This window comes from Schistocerca serialis, chromosome 8 (assembly GCF_023864345.2).
Source record: "Schistocerca serialis cubense isolate TAMUIC-IGC-003099 chromosome 8, iqSchSeri2.2, whole genome shotgun sequence".
In the NCBI taxonomy this organism is placed as follows: Eukaryota; Metazoa; Arthropoda; class Insecta; order Orthoptera; family Acrididae; genus Schistocerca; species Schistocerca serialis.
Window position 1 is genome coordinate 207,012,264 of NC_064645.1, and position 5,898 is coordinate 207,018,161.

Below are 5,898 nucleotides of genomic sequence, written 5' to 3' on the forward strand. Positions count from 1 at the left end.
TAAAAAGAAAATCCTATAAAACTAGGGATTAAACTAGCATCTGACTCTAGTTCAGGTGGTTGCATATCTAAGAAATCTGATGCTGCTGTAAACCTAGTGTAGTTCATAGCACTGAAATGTTCGAGTGTACATAATATTGTTTCACCATTTTTTTCCACTTTCATTACTCTACAATTGCTAGGTAGTTCATTCTTTCAGCCCTCCTTCCCTCGAACCAGCAAACTCTAACACATTGGTAAAGGCGAAAGCGCATTTTGGAACGAAATCTTAATGGGTACAGGAAAAAGAAGTTTGACACCCCCGCCCCCGGAATTTTTGAGCTGCCAAGGTGTGTTGGAGACGGCGGCAGTGGAAAAAAAGACAAAAGGAGACCGTACAAGTGAGAGAGGAGACAGCGATAATAGGAGAGAGACAAATAGGCTATGGACAGTGGCAGAGAAAGGGAGGAGCATTGGTGTCTGCCAGGTGGTGGATCAACTTTCTCCGACATTTGCCAAATTTCCTCTATACCCATGTGCAACGAAGCAAGATTTTTTTCAGACGGTTAAGACGTATCTTAGACCAAGGACCGATACAGTGGTGGACCAAATTTGAACCATCAGTCTTATTTCATTATTGATTCAAGACATTTGCGATATTCACACTCACAAGTCACTAATCTACTCCTTGATGGCATTTGTAATCAACAAAATAAAATCTCTTCGAACTAAATGTGATATTCACAATAACAACACAAGGCAGAAGCAAAGTTTTCACAAAGACTGGGACATGAAGGTGAGCTCTGCCACTCACCACCACTGCTGCTGCTTTTCGTAATTACCAATAAGAGATGATAAATGCACGTTATTGTTACAATATATCCATTATCGTCGTCAGCTGCCGCCACTATAGAAACGTAATGAGACAATAATATCCAGAGAAATACCTGTCGTTGACCTGTACGTGAGGTAATGCTGCATTTGCTTCATGTGTCAGATGTACAGACCACTCATGTTCGACGTTAGTGCTGTGGCTGTCACTTCGTTAATGGATTGTAAAGACTGGCAGGTGGGCGGTAATATCTACAATTCTCTTAAGTGGCTTTTTCAATTTTTTAAGTAAATCGATCAATCACATTGATTAATCATATCATAATCGTTATAGTGCAGAAGAGTTATCCATGCTGGAATAAGAATTTACAAAAAGCTCCACTGGATATAACAAAGTACATTGCCAATCCTCGTGATTTCAAGAGGAAACTGAAACAATTCCTCATAAACTATACTGTACATAATTTAAATGAATGTCTACAAATATAAAATTTCTATGAGATGTGTTGTATTATTAATTATGTAACTTGTATGCCAATGTATGTAATAGTGTGTATCTCGTTTTAGATATTGTTTACAGCACCTTAAAAAAAAACTTGAACATAATTTTGTCTCTCTCATATTTAGGTTGTTTACAGTATTGTTTGCTTTCGTCTTTTTTGCCTATATAATGTATTCATTGGCTTGCCCTACATTACAGTACAATCTTCGCACAAGTGTAACTTTACAGGACCAAATAAAATCAGATCAAATCGACATGTATTTACTAGCGAAAATATATTCATAGAAACACATCAAACAATATTTAAAATGGAATACATGGGGCCTGTTTACTTGACCCATTATGTTTGATTTCCTTCGTAGCAAGTAACATCATAAGCAACTGTATTTTCTCCTTCAGTAGAGCTTAATATAGCCTTTTCCTGATATAGTCGACCACAAGATTCTATTAAATAAATTAGAAGCATTAGGAACAAGAGGGGTAGCTAATGACTGGTTTCGATCATACCTAGCAGAGAGTACAAAGAATAGAGATAACACATACTTTAAATAGATCCAAACGTTTAGTAAAGCACCTATCAGAACCAAAATACGCTAACATAGGGGTTCTGCAAGGTAGTATATTATGACCAATACTATTCCTGATATTCATCAACTGCTTTCCCAGTAGTGTTACTCATGGTGAAAAAATTCTCTTTGCTAATGACAGCAATGTTACACTCACTGAGAAAGAAAATGAAACTCTTGGTCAATAAGCAATAAAGTGACATTGAACATAAAGAAAACTAATGCCATAATTCCAGTTTGAAGAGGGAAATGACAATGTCAAATTAAATGTAGATCACACCTCTATAGGCTGTGTCACAAATGCAATATTTCTAGGAATTAATATTGATTCCCAGTTGAAGTGGTGCGAACACACAAAGGCACTTGCAAACAGAATGTTATCAGCATGTTATACCCTTAGTACCCTGTTATCAGTAGGTAACAAGCAGTGTCTTTTAGTTACACACTATTCATATGTACACTCATTTCTTAGCTATGGCATTCTTTTTTGCGGGAACAAATGCACAAAATATGAACACAGTTTTCAAACTCCAGAAAAGAGCCATAAGAATAATAACCAAAAATAGTACTCAACCTCATTGTAAAAATCTATTCAAAATACTTGGTATTTTAACTGCTGTGTGAATACAATTACCAGTCAGTTGTACACATTGGTAATCACTGCACAAACAGCTCTGTCCATGCCATGGAACAAGAGCTAGACTCAACTTACATTTACCAATAGAAAATAAACATAAAACTCAAAACAGCATTTTCTACCAAGGAATAAAACTGTACAATAAATTACACAAAAGAGATTTAAGAAATTGCAAAAATACACTTATTTAAAAAACCAGCTAAAAAGTACCTGTTATGCAATACATTTTATACATTGAAGAATCACGTAGATGAAACAGAGAAGGTGTTTGGTAAAAAAAAGTTAGACAAATAAATAATAATAAAGATTATAAAACCTCCAACTTTCCACATAACACCTTCACACTATTTTTTTTTCCTTTTCTAGAAAAACTTACCCCCAGATATGTATAGAACAATACTAACACTTCTTCCTCTTTCTAAGCTCAACATCTCACTCATTATAGAGGTTTACCGACTCAGTTTTTCAGGATACCAACTGGGAAGTTGCAGTACAGACAATGGCCCAGAGATCACCAGTCTGTGTGTGTAGTGAGTGATGTGCTATGAAACAATGTGTGTATAGTGCGTGCAGTGACTGATAGTGAGATATGAATGAACAGTGTGGCATTAAATTACTTAAAAGTTATTTGTAAAAAAAAGTGTCCCAGGAGTAACTCTAATGATTGCCTCTAACAAGAAGTCTATAAATGTATGTGTATACAAATTAGCTTACTTTAAATTGGTCTAAACTTGTAAATACTTCGACATGTAAATCCTTGTAAAAAGAGATACACGGATGAATAAAGCTGCTGCTGCTACTACTACTACTACTACTACGACGCTACGACTGCGCTACCGAATATTGCAGTTACTGTGAAGCAGGAATCATTTTTCGCTTTCATTAATATGGTCTCTTTTATGGAAGAACACTCAATAGCAACAATGTTTTGCAGTAAATTTCCAAGAAATGGTGCGCATTGAGATCGTGGTTTCGCTGCATGCACATTGAAGTAGCAGCCTCACTGCGAGCTATATACAGTATATCGAGGGGCCGACTCTCAATATGTTAAGAAGAGCGATGACAAAAGACGTCAGTGTTGGAAACAGAAATTCATTAAAAGGGCGAGAGTAAAAGCACTTTTTTCATCGATGGGAATTAATTATAGAAATGAACAAAGCACTTACGTTACATATCGTCACAGTAGTGTGTGTGTGTGTGTGTGTGTGTGTGTGTGTGTTGTAGGCAATGGGCAGCATTCTTTGTTCCCCATAACTAGTATATGCTTTTGACATGTCTTTCACGAAAATTGGCCGAGTCTCATAGGAGAGAGATTTGGCAGTTACGAAAATATAAAAACTGAAATACGTACAGTTCGCTCGATTCTAGTGTCTCCCCTCTTCCTTGACAGACAATTAAAGTGACTCCCAGAGAAGCTCAATGCCAATGGCCTTGCCACAGTGGTAACACCGGTTCCCGTCAGATCACCGAAGTTAAGCACTGTCGGGCTGGGCTACACTTGGATGGGTGACCATCCGGTCTGCCGAGCGCTGTTAGCAAGCAGGATTTACTCGGCCCTTGTGAGGCAAACTGAGGAACCACTTTATTGAGTAGTCGCGGCTCCGGTCTCGGAAACTGACATACGGCTGGCAGAGCTGTGTGCTGACAACATGCCCCTCCATATCCACATCCAGTGGAGGCTATGGGATGAAGATAACACGGCGCCCAGTCGGCATCGTTGGGCCTTCATGGCCTGTTCCGAAGGATTTTATTTTTAGAGAAGCTCAATGTTCTATGTGTGCACTGAAAGTCAGACGATACAAATTCTAGTGAATGACTGAAGAGGTCTTAATCAGTTCCCATGTTTTTCAGTGTTTCCTATGATTGGTCACCATAGTTGATCTCTCTTGTACCTGGTAAAAGGAAATGTTTAAGAGGGCATTGTACGTGAAATTCGTTAAAATTTACCATTTTCCGTTTTCTACTCCATAATGTACTTTCCTGATCATTTTGGTATATAATACATTAAAATCAGACAATTGTGAGACCTTCAAATAGTATTTTGAATGTTGACATGTGACTGTCAAATTTCGCAGCTACGCATATACTGCCACAGTTGAGCAGTCATATCTGAAGATTCAATGGTTGCTGCTACATCAGAAGCTGTTGAACAAAATGAGGGTGACACAGACATCAGCATTTCTGTGGATTTATCCTGGCAAAAGCGTAGGTTTAGGTCTAAAAATGGTTTTATATCTGCAATAAGAATTGACACTGGAAAAGTTTTGGATTATTCAAATGGTTCAAATGGCTCTGAGCACTATGGGACTCAACTGCTGAGGTCATTAGTCCCCTAGAACTTAGAACTAGTTAAACCTAACTAACCTAAGGACATCACAAATATCCATGCCCGAGGCAGGGTTCGAACCTGCGACCGTAGCGGTCTTGCGGTTCCAGACTGCAGCGCCTTTAACCGCACGGCCACTTCGGCCGGCTTTTGGATTATTATCATTTCTCAGTAATTACTACCAAGTAATTGATGAATTACAGGAATATTATACGAAGGCCATTATAGATAACTGTGACAATTTAGAGAAGATGAAAAGAGCTGTGTGGAGCACTTTCTTTCATCGAATATCAACTGATGAAAATCCATGTAATGCTTTGTGTCCAACTCTACCACCCACTTGGTGTAAATATAGGCAAGCTGAATTTTCTGGCACCCTGTATGAATTTACACATAAATATTCTCTTCTTTTGGCAGTAATGGAGGCAGTCAAACCCATTTACAGAGATTTGTAAAATCCTGAGCTACTAAAGAAGTGTTTATATGGGAAGACCCACAATGTGAACGAGTCTTTCTATAATGTTGTGTGGTGCCACGTGCATAAAAATGTATTTGTTGACCTTATGACCCTAAAGTTAGCAGTGTCTGATGCTGTAATAACTTTTAACGGTAGGAACTATGAAACACTGAAGGTTCGGGAGTAGCTAGGGGTAAGATTTGGACAGAACACAGTTAAAGGATGGCGGGCACTGGATGTGCTTCATGTATGTGAAACAGAGTTAGCTGCTCTGCAAATGACAAAAGAAGCAAGAAAGGAAAGGAAGAGGCAAGCACTGGACTGTTGTGACACTGAAGAAGACAGTCTGTGGTCCAGGGCAATTCTAGTTCATAAAAGATGCAGAAATGTAAGAGTCTGTATAAGAATTTGTAATAAAAAAAGTTTTAAACCTCAACATCTCTGAATTACATTTTTTGCAATAAAAGACCCGTTTTCTAGAAAAGTACTGACGGTAGAATAATTAAAATATCCTGAGTTGTTTTGTTTTTATGTTCATTTATTTACAAAATTCTCTCAAAAAATTGACTGTTTGAAAAAAAAAAAAAAGATAACATGCCCC

The 5,898-nt window shown here is 37.8% G+C and overlaps 1 pseudogene; it reads left to right on the forward strand.

Annotated features, from left to right (window-relative positions):
* Positions 1-3,935: 3,935 nt before the first annotated feature.
* Positions 3,936-4,052, forward strand: LOC126417353 (5S ribosomal RNA; annotated as a pseudogene).
* Positions 4,053-5,898: the final 1,846 nt, after the last annotated feature.